The sequence below is a fragment of the Ooceraea biroi genome, chromosome 10 (genome assembly GCF_003672135.1).
Source record: "Ooceraea biroi isolate clonal line C1 chromosome 10, Obir_v5.4, whole genome shotgun sequence".
Classification (NCBI taxonomy): domain Eukaryota; kingdom Metazoa; phylum Arthropoda; class Insecta; order Hymenoptera; family Formicidae; genus Ooceraea; species Ooceraea biroi.
In genome coordinates, this window is record NC_039515.1 from 3,152,263 (window position 1) to 3,164,647 (window position 12,385).

Sequence of the window (12,385 nt, forward strand, 5' to 3'; positions counted from 1 at the left end):
GTGAGAGTCTTGCAAGAATATCTTTTAACAAACTTGAAGACGAAGACAGAATCGGGGCTCCGCATAATCCTGAAACGACTCTGTAACCATTAATAAAAACTAGGGGGAATATAATTGAAATGAAATGTTCTCTTCGTACGTAGGCAGACCCGCCATAAGTAGGACCGGATATTGAAACTCCATAGCATCAAAGGAAGAAAAATTGGAACGCGCGTGCTGTCATGTGCGCCACGCACGGAGGCAAGGCCCAGAACGAAATCAAAACGTGCGCTGGTTCGTGTCCACGCCGACACGAGCCAACCACCCCTCACCGGCTCAATTTTCTCTTCTACTACATTTCCTAATTACGAAAACACTCGTTTCCTCGAATATATCGAGGGAGGTGACGGGGTTCGTCGTTTCCGACTTCCTCTCGTCAGGCAGACAGTCGGTTCCTGGTTTCGGACGAGCGAGTTCTCTCTCTTACGGCTTGCGGCCTGACATACGCGGACCATAACATATGCGGGCAGATGGTTTCTGTCCCCTCTCCCCCTCCGCCCCGCTCTCTCAGTACCACCCCGGCACATTCGATTTCTGGCTTCCCCTCTTCGTGCCGCGTTGCGTCTCAGCGACTCGATCCGAAAAAGCTCGGGGCACCCTCCACGAGCGCGCGCGAGTACTTTCGCCTGTTGCCCACCCCAAAAATATCCCGGGACTCATCCAACCACCCTGCGCGGCACTCATCAATAATGCGTACAGTGGTTCTCTCGCCGATTGCCAACCACTTGTAGAGTCTCGGAATTCCAGCATTGAAGTTGGTCGCGCTCGTTTCGCGACTACTAGTAATTAGTAGACTAGTAGGTACATATCGAAACATTAAAGAATTAAACAATAAAGTAAAGAGAAATATATTGTGTTTTCGCTTAAGTAATATTTTCCAAAAATTGCCAAAGATGATTTGCATTTTTCCAGCGGAAGAGAGAACCGTCGTTGATTCTTCTTTCGATATCATACTAGTCGTAACTGTATATAATATATAGCGCAATAAAGTTTCTGACGTTATATTTACGTCAGTAATAAACATTTTTACGGTAAGTATTGCATATCGCGCTCAATTGTGTTATCAGATACGCGAAGTCTCGATCCTCTCGATTGAAACTTGAATTGGAAATCGATTCATCCGTCGCTACGTCATCTCTTATGTCGAGAGGAGCGTTTTGTAAGGTTCGGGCAACCTTGCGCACATGAGAGAGCAGCGCGAGAGAGTGAATTTTAGGGGTGGATTCCGTTCCGTGGCATGCGACGCTATTCTTTTGTGTCTTCGACCCCACGGCCAACATCACCTCTCGTCTCTCTTTCTCTCCCTTTCTCTCTCTCCCTCTTTCTTTCTCTCTCTTCCTTTTTCTCCGCTGAATCGGTACGCACCTTTCTTCTTCTCTTCGTCCCTTTGCCCCTGTCATGACCGCGCTCGTGCGCGAGGGGTGCCACGCAACCCTCCGTCTATCAGGGCAAGCGCCTGCACATGCGTGTTCGCACGCGAGGACAACGGATCTCATGTTGTATTTCACATCGAGAAAATGCGCGAGCGCGCCGTTGTATCCTTTAATGTATTCGCGGCGTGCTAACGAGTGTTTGTGATTTATTACCACTACCGAGAAAACCGTACTTTTCCCTCATCATCTTCTCTCATCGTCGCTTTGAAATTGAACAAGTTTGACATGAAAAGACTGCAAATGCTACGTTTGAAATAAATATATATAAATAATATACGAGCACAAGTATAAGTGTAACTATAAATAATAGATATAAATGTAGATATGTAATAAATATAAATAATATATAGATATTTATAGTTTATCTTGAGACTCAAATGTTTTTATTTTTACGTGATCTTCTTTGAGTTCAGTCTCAATGTGTACCATTATAAATTATTATAATTTATTTATTCTTGGATTTAAGTGTGTGATTGACGTTATTTTAATCCGATCAAATTCAATTTTTAATCTTTTACGTTTCAAATAATTATGGCAATAATTTTATTAGAGTTTCAATTGATTAAAAAATTGCACATATCGTTGAGAACCCCTGATGTCGCTACACGATATCAGTGCAGTTATGCCGGATCACGGTCTACGTATCGGCCCCCGAGTCCTGAACAGGGGCGACATATGCCACCTGAATGCCGAAAATCAGGGGAGCAGTCAGGTTTCTGGATCGAGTCTAAATTCGGGGATGCAAATAGAGATTAGCCATTGCCGACGCACTGCCTGTACATGGGTGTGTGCGTGCATGCGTGCGTGCGTGCGTGCGTCTGCATTAGTCGCGTATGTGCATACATAATTTATCATGCATATCGAGACAGGGAAAGTATCTAGAAGATAGTATCTGGCGTTTGTTATTGTCAAAAAGCGTGAAGCAGAAGAAGAGAAGGAAAACAGCCACAATTTTGCGATACATAGATTTTGCAATATAAAGGAATAAACAATGCGTGACTTTTCCTTCTTAATATATTTTCTGTTTTCTCATTCGATATAAAACGATATATTTTGTGTTAGAACAAGTTGCGATTAAATTCAGAAACAAAAAAGTTTATTTTACATAATTGTCATCACTTGTCTGAAGTTTGCAAAACTGGTATATTTATGCAGAGTAAATAGAATAAATAATATTGAAAAGAAAAAAGTGAATCGATGATCATAATTTATGTCTGTTTCTTTTTTAGGAAAGTATGATTTCTGTACCTAATGATAAATTGCATGTGTACAAAAGATGGTGGATTCGATAGCGCGTAACCAACAAAAGAGAGGGACCTAAGGTCAACGTACAGGCAAAGACACGATTTGGTCGCCGATCAGATCCTTTTGTTCGTTTTAAGCTGCAAAGACGTTGCTTGCATAGCTGTGCCAACTTTTGTCGGCGGACGAGCGATTTACCGATTCGTCTATGAGTGTGAAAACCAATGGACAATAAACTATACAACTATACTTGAATATGAATATTTTTCTATTAATTTTTAAAATTTTGCTTCTAGGATATCTCGAAGAATGCCAATTTCTTTAGTAAAATTTAAATGCCAAACTTTGTAAGAATTAAAAAATACAGAGTTTGAAAAATACATAGTTTAATCACAATAATTGTTGTACTCGTTCTATCTGTTACGTACGCTGATCTTAATGTACAATCTTTGTATAACAATAAAAAATATCAGGTACCTAATAAATAATTGCCTCACGATAATCTATTGTTTTTGTTCTTTGGAGAAAATACATTCTAACGGTAATGGCGGATAATAATTGACTCGCTGCTGGGTCTATTACGCTGTAACCCGAGATTTGGCTCTGCCGTAAGAATTAACTCCGAGATATCGGACGATTAGCGCTTCCTGTCTGCAGCAACCGCGAGTTAGCGAGTTGCCGGCACGCGTCCAGTGCAACTTCGCCGAAGTTGGGCCTCGCGGAATAAGCGAGCGGGTCCGCACGGTCCTCGCCTGAAGAAGCGGCGGCCGAGCGTGGAGTGAGGGAAAGGGCCCAGAGGGTGGAGAGGGAAAGGGAGACAGGTGCATCGTACCGCCAATTATATTTCGGAAGGGAAAAAACGAGCGGTGCGTAAAAACAGGAAAAAAGTCCTAAGGCGCGCGCGCGTACGCACGTGCGAGAAGGAGAAAAAGGGAGAAAGCGAGAGCAACGAGAAAGGGGGAAGATTGAAGGTCCGAGGAAGGGAAAGGAGGGGGAGTAAACGGAAGAGAGGATAGACGGGATATTGAGGAGAAAGAGAGTAATACAGGTATCCTCGGAACAAGAAGGAGGACGGTGCACCGTGAGACGGTGCAACGTGTACTCGCGTTTGCTGCGTAATTTACTACTAAATATAATGAAATGCGTAACAATGCAAATTAGAGGCAGTTATATATAAAACTGAAATAAAAGGGTAAATAAAAGGGTACATATTGAGAGAGAGGCAATGAATAACAATGATTCGTATTACGTCCAATGAATACACGAATTGAAGTTGTGAACTTCTATGTTTAATATTACAATTTTAATATTACGATATTGGATAGATCCTTAGTAGATCAAACTAGAATAATACTTTCTCGATTTACAAAGTTATATTCTTAATACTATGTTTTTGCATAAATGATGCAAGCAAAAGATTAAAACTCAGTAATCTCATTTTTTATATGGCAATAATAATGACAATGATAATTAGCGCATACGCTTACTAATGAATTATATCAAATGAAGAACGTTATTTGAATCATGATGATTTCATCGCAGTTCGTGCAAAAAAATAACGCAATTATCATTTTTATGGAAAATGCTAATGCAAATTTGCTTAATATTTCAAAGGAAGAAGCGTGGCTTCGATTTGTTTTCTTCCCAGGAATATCGAAGTAATCTGTGGAATATTGTAAGATGTAAGTAATATTGCGCTCTCCACAGCTGCTTTCCAGCCTTTCTAGCTTAGATTTCTTCGAGGTAACAAACAGTTCCGCCTGTCAGCAATTCGGTTCGGCAGCCAACGCGATTCCCTCCCGGATTTCCCGGATTAATACGGTTGTCTATATATCACAGAAAAGACTGTAACTCCGTATTCGGATTTTTTCGGACAAGTTTTTGTAGCTTCTTGTATCTGGTCTAGTCATCCTGCTTTTCCTTGTACATTGCATTTACGCCTATATATATATATAAATTTTATGTCCATTCCATTTGCTTGAAACGATTCGATTAAATGCATTTACAAATGCATTTGATGCCCGCATAATTGACAGATGGACTTATCGTGAATTTTTCCATTTTATTTTAACAAACGTATAGTATAACAGTATAGTATAAAATATAGCAGTATAGTAAGCGATTATGCGGCACTATTTAGCTGCAATAATTCCGGGCATTAAATCTTCGGCATGTATATCATCATTGACAGCTTTGCTCGGGCAGCCTTTAATTATCACAAGATTCGGAAGTGGACCCTGGTTCCGTGATACCGACGACAGGTTCGTGGATACGCGAGGGCAACGAGAGAGACGAAGAAGCAGCGACAGGAAAAAGAATTTTGAACAGCAGTTACGATCATGAAGAGGTCATGCACCTGCTGTTCGCACGCCACTAAAGCCCGTACTTATAGTTGTTACTTAAACATCTCCTCAATAATATATCAACTGAAAGAGAACTTTATACTTTAAAATATTTCAAGGGCGGGAATTTCAGTAATAACATTTTTGAAAAAAAAGATAAGCTCAACTGCACAAGAGAAACTCGCGAGATGTGCTCTCATCTTGACTTTTCTCATCTCTCTTGCGAGCGTATAAAATAATTGAATCATACAATAAGTTACATACATAATACTGCATAAATAAACAGAAAATATGCTTCTTGCAGTTGCAATATGCAGTGTATAAACGTGCAAGTATTAGAACAAAGTAAATTATTATAAATACATTAATAATTTAATTATAGAGAGTTTTTAGACGCGTAACGTTCAAATATTTATTAAAACTAAAAAGTATCATTATAATTTGCAATCTGATACATCAATCTTCTACTATTCTACTGCTACTAGTCTACTACTATAATCCTCCAATTGTGTGCGAATTATCTAGTTGATCATGCATGATCGTGTCCGAACTTCTCTGTTATCTAATCTTAATTTCTACGTACTTCCTCGTGACGTCAGGAAGTTCGTACATTCAGTAGAGGTGCACGTGCATGCGCGTGTTCTTGCACACGGTCGAACCGTTCGCAGAAACGCACGCGGTGCAGCTCATTAGTCCACTATCGCGCGGACAGCGCGAGAGCTGCCTTCGCTGTTGCACCTTGCTTTCGCGACAGCGACAGGTGCAATCTCGTATCACCGTCTTCGTTCGGTGAGCCGCATTCGTCCTTGTCGGCCTGTTCGATAATAAGAAACGACGGTGCGGCGGGGCGGGAGGTCCGGGGCACGTGGCACCGAAATAATCGCGAGAAGCGCTCCTGCGATCAGGCGTCGACGACGACTACACGTGACATCGTACTGGACAACTATACCGAAGAAATCGCGAAGACAATTATAGTTGACATGTACCAGAACGCTGATAATGGCTAAATAATACGAATGAGCAGTATTTTCCGTGTAAAAGATAAAGTCGAATAATAAGGTGGATAGATCAAGTATCCTCACGCATGCACGGCAAATTCTCATTTTAGCTTAATTATATCAATCATCGAGAAGCAAACAGAGATTGAATGTAGCCGCTTTATGTTTAATAAATTATATGATTAATGAGTAAAACGAGCGAATTTTGCCGTAATATATACATATAATTAATAAAAAATATAAAAAGAAGCGTAATAAATTTCACCTAATAATTAATATAATAAGCGTTTACGAATGAAAGCGTTTAATCGCAAGCGATTATTAGTACAGGAAAGTTGTCCGCAGTTCAGCAGGCTTTAGTGAGATCTCGACTTCTGCTTTGGTACGCCTAATAGTAGACTACACTGTGATACACCTGCGGAGAGGATACTTCTCTTGTGCAGGCGAGGTAGACAATTTCGTGTAACGTTGACATTTGCGATTAATTAATAATTAACGTGATGCGTGAGGTATTTATGATCAATTATATGAAGTTAAAAGAGAATATACGAAGCACAGCTGCATCGCATTTTCTGCGTTGAACGTGTTCGTCTTATTGTGACGCCAGTTTACCATGATTTTACCATGACTTTGTTTTGCATAATTACGGTGGACTCTTAAATGATGTCTCTGCGAAATTGCTCCTTGAATAATACCTTTTTGCGATTATCAAAAAGTGATATTTATTGCAATTATCGAACCGATCCCGGCGGCAGACCGAATTAAAATTAACAAGAAAAATCGACATGTGCGAAAATCGGTTTCAAGCAAGCAGCAGGCTTATTAATTGAAAGCGGAATAATTAGTTCTGAATGTGCGTGATCTGGATCGATCGTTGCGCCGGCGCGAGCCACAAAAAGAACAATCGCCGATTTACAACGAGCGGAAAGTATCGCGATTAAACGACGGCGCCGATATTATTTTCCTGGCATACACGCAAGTTCTCCGCTGGATTTACATACGTTAACGTTCCGTTTCGTTCCCGCGACATTATTCTCGTCGTTTTACGCGTCGACAGTGTGACGCGATCGTGATCTCGAGAGCCCGATGGACTTCAAGTCCTGAAAACTAATCGAGTCAACTTCGTAAACAAGTCGTTGGTCGATAATAATTTTGGTGCGCCGAGTGCGTTTAATTCGTGTAATCGTATCTCCTGATTCCTGATAATTCGATTAGTCGCAAAAATATGTGATATGTCGATATCAAACGCTTACTGCAATTACGAGCGTTGTCCGTGTTCAAAGTGGCTTCAGATAAATTACTTTATGTTTAAGAGAGTGTCCAGTCTCTACACTAGTATTTACACTTTCTATCTGCCAATTTATCTGTATGACCCTTTGGAATTTAAATTATCATAAATTGTCAAGTTATCTCTGCGTTTCAGCAGTTGGTGCCAATTAATTAATCTGTTAACCGTACTCCGGTAGCAGTTCTCCAAAAATAACGGAAAGTACGATTCTTGAAATGGAGAGGAGATCGAGACGCGTCTGCGAATAAGATCGACGGTCCTCGGGATATGGATGTATTATTTATCGAGGGTCGAGGAGATAAAGAAGGGTCTCTTGCGCGGGATTGAGGAGAAGTTTGTCGATCTAATGTCGTAGCCGTTGCCAGGACCGCGTACAACGGTGCATTTTACAAATAGGACGCACAAAGGAGGGAAACGGAACCCCTCTATTATTTCCTATCCAAACGAATTTCTCCAGAGTCGGTCCCTCACCCTCGCCGCTTTCGATTGATTGAGAGCATTCACTTTTCGCAGTCGCAGATTAATTTATTTCCTGGTAATTCTGCGACGGGTGTGTCGATTAAGATGTTTGTAAAATTTTACATTATTATTATATATAACAATTTTAATCGGTTGCCAATTTTTGCATTTGCAAAGTTACAAATGATCAAGTATTATTTCTTTTTGCAATTGTCAAAGTTGTTTTGAGCAATATCTTGCGATTTTGATATTGCGATATTTAATTAAATACAGAAACAAAATATAAAATTATAAGTTATAATGATCTATACTATTCAATAGTGTGATTAAAATGTTCCTAAATGTATCGTTTTATTAATAAAGTTTTGAAAACTTTATATTACATACTGTACATAGCATTTAATAAAAAACTAACATCAAACACATATGAGAGATAACATTTATTATCCAAAACACATACATAAACGCTTACTTTAACTCATTAAATATAGGAGAAGCAAAAGTCTCCTATGTCAAACTAATTATTCGATAATAAGCAATTACGAAATTAGATTAAACTTTTCTAAACACATATAAAATTCGATATACTCTTTAAAAAAGATATTCTTCTTTCTTCAAGCCGCAAAACGCGACAGCGACATAGAATTCAAAACACTTTGAAATATCAGAGCATTAGTATCATGTCAAACGTTTACCGCCAACGTTATTTGTTGCATCTCAGTCTCCTCGCGGTTCTGTTACCCGGAATAGAACACGATTAACTCGACATAAGTGTATCGCATCAATTTCCACGGCGCTAGCAGGAGAAGAACACCGCGGCGGTCGCTGCGACTGGAAGATCGATCGGCTGGTACGGGCGATCGTTCGATCAGACGTGCTGCGTCTGATACCTGCCTCAATACCTGAAGTCGCTGGCGAACATCGGCCGTGTTCACGAGTGCCGAAAAAAAGGAGCGGACGGGCGCGGGCGCGCGCTTACCGCGCGCACACACACGCGCACTCGCACGCGCGTGCACGGTTCACGGCTCGGAAGCGGGCGAACGAAGAAGAGAGATGGGGGATCCTGCTCGAGATGAGACGAGAATGACCGGGGGCAGCGCACGCGAGTCCGTAATGATACACCGCAGAAGGGAGGGTGAGTTGGCTCGCGATCAACGCTCGGATGGAAAAAGAGAGTGGACATGCTCGTGCGAACGAGCGGAATTTCGCGCGCGGAATTGTACATTCGCACGTACATTCGCCGGGATATCGCGCCGAATTGATCAGATCGGAAATTGGCGCAACCAAAATCGGTGAGGCCAAAAAAAGAGGTTCCACGAAGATCGTTTGCACGAAGGCGGCGCAAGTAGAGGGATGCGTGAACATTGAAGGAAGATTTATAAGAATGCAGCACGTAGGTTTTTTGCGAAGGCTCGTTTGTAAGGGATGATTAAAGGGATTCTGCTGTATACTTACTATTAAACAGAAAAATCTGCGAAAATTGAGTAGAAAAGAAATCCAGATTTAGATTGCATCTCACGTTGCTGACGACCGAGATGGAGGAAAGAACGTTTTCAATTTACGGTAATGGTAAATTGAAAGTGTTTTGATGGCCCCGAAAGAATCATTTCACGGTTTCTCTATTCGATATATTGTATCCTCTTGACAATACGCTCCTGAGAAACGGATTATAGCCACTAATGGAGAAGCTAGATTGTTTTCTTTTTTTCGGCAGGGAGAATTATCTTGTTGATCGAAAAAGACAAAATTCAACAAAATCAAAAAATTCTTTGCGGATCTAATGGATCCACACTGTCGTGGAATTGGTCCATTATCTCCGGAAAATCACGGAGTAACAGCCGAAAGATTCGGAAAAGAGAAACTTTGGTCTCTTTAAGGAAACGAGCTGGGACGCTGTATCAAGACCTGCGATCAATTCCACTTCGATGTTTTCGATCGTGCGCCCGGATCGATCATTCACTCGCGTGAAAGCTTTTCTCTTTTCGGACGCGCCGGGGAAATCGCCCGCCGGCAGCGTTCGTTTCATCCTTTCGCTCGACTTTCTGCATCCATATGAGGATGCGCTTATTGTATGTCGGTTTCGACACAGTTGATGCATATCAATCGATCAGACGTTTCGATGACATTAGAACGAGAATGAATTAGCGTGAAAATGTTGCGAGTAATTAACGATTTATAAAATAATTTACAAAATTTTGATTATATTGTCATTAATTATTTATATTAATATTATTTATATTATCATTAGTAAGTAATCCGACTCGCGGATTATATGGCGATGAGTCAAACTAAACACATACTTGTAATAGCACAACGTAACTTTGTTACATATTAATTTTATAGCAGACTAGGCAATTGTTAAAAAACGAAGAACAAAAGTTTCCAGAACATTGCTACATTGAGTTGTATCGTCATCTAGACGCGACCCGGATTATTTAGTTAATGATCTAATAATACGTTGTGCATGTATATGAAGAAGAATCTTTTTCTATTGAAACGTCACATTTGTTATTACCGCGAATAATCCTGTATTGTATACATTTACAATTTTATGACGAGATAACAGGTTCAGAAAATTCCCGGTTAACGTCGATAATCACGCAAGTGAGAAATATCATTGGAGCGGGCGCGCATGCGGTCACAATGTATTGCGCCAGAATTGCACGCGTGGTGCAAATTATCGACAGATAAACGAAGACAATTTCGCCTTAAGGGAGGTGGTCGATTATTATAATAAATTCGTGCTTCAATTACCAAATGCAAATTGCAGCGAACATGTTTAGAAAGAACGCATAGACAATCCGTTCGGTCTCATCTGAAATACCGCTTGCATTCGAAACCGCATACGAAGGATATAAAATAAGAAACAACAGGAAAATAAAAAGGACAGGAGGACACATATAAACATCCATTGTTACAGATTTCGTTTACAGATTCTCGAGAAGTGCAGAAATAATTGGGCAGACGTAACTGGGCGTCGTTTGCAGGTGACGTTCGACGATTCGCCACGTGATATTAAAGTATTTATTTATCGCGTGCAAGAAATAAAGACAAAACATAATTCCGGACGCCTGTGTCGATCAGTCTCGCTTCTGCGAAACCCAAGATTCCTTCTTAAAAATTATTGTTCTCGGCCAGAGACCGTTCTTATGTCATTGAATAATTGAATTCCACAGGATAAAAAATATTGACAAACGGCAATCTGACTTTAACTTTAATTGCGACTTCAAGCAGTATGACTTGTGTTATTCACATAGTGGGGTTTCTCGCAATTAGCACAATAAAATAATTGCGTTAAAAATCTAACGAAGACGAAGACGAAGACGAAGACGAATCGAACAGTAGTTGAAGTTAACGCGATTGGAGAAACGCGCTGGATAACCGAAGAACACGCGGGCTAACATGCGGGTACGGTAAATTATCGGGGGATAAACGTGGCGCGGTAATTTAGCACGACTTGAAACGTTTGCCAATTACCGTGGTTCTACGAATGCCGCAATTTTGATACGCGTGCGTGCGGTTATGCTCTTAATGGGCCAACGTGTCCGCAACCAGTTTCGTGAATGAAACAGTGTTGCGGAGAATCAGCGAAAAAATAACAAAGAGAACGTAAAGATCGCGGCAGAGACAAAGAAATGACCGACAGGTCGGCCGATTTCCGGTACGTGTTGCCTCCAACAATCGGAAGAACGTGTGCGAGAGAACATGCGCAGTTGTTGTTGCATGTCACGGAAAATGCAAATGCGTACCCGCCAAGCAGAGAGCGCATTTTTTAATATTGAGTACGAATGCGATATCGTGCGCTCATTGCCCGGGACTTTTCCACACGACATTATTTCCGTGATGTAAATTCCCAAGTTCCGTCTGACATCGAGGTCTTCGTTTTGCATTTATGCAAATTCATGCATAAAACAGTTTCGCGTAAATTTGCATGTACGCAAAACGATCATTTTGAAAGAATTATTATTGAAGAAAATCACTTTAAAGGAAGATCGACTTCCAACTGTGAGATCAACAGAATAACAAAAGCGGGAAGATTTTAATAAGCGGTTCGAGATTCCGAGATACGGATTCTGCGCGCGTGCACCTATTGTATACATGTAACATATGTATGTGTGTGTACATACAGTACACACATAAATTGTATTAACTGAATAATTAGCGAACCGTTATGCATGTCGCTAATTTTTTCGACATATCGTGAATTGTCGTTAATATTTTTCGACCGGTGCGCGTGGAGGTTATATCATACAATATGTCGCGCGCGTTTATTATGTAATTTGTGCGGAATAGCGTTTACTGAGTTCTCACTTTCTCGTCATGCCGACGTACTGGTCCCTCCTTCTTCTTCTTCTTCTTCAACGGGCAACACTGTTGCAGTCGGTGCAACGCGCGCACGGCGCGTACACACGTCGAGAAAATAAAATGCCGCCGCCGCCCCGGGAGCGCATTTCACGATACGCCGCGCCGCCACGCTTCACCCGAGAAAGGGATCGACGGCGGGGTCAGACAAAGACGAAGAACCCAGGTTCGGTGGGAACCCAAGAAGTTGCTGCCGATCTTGCTGCCGCTGCACTTCTAGCG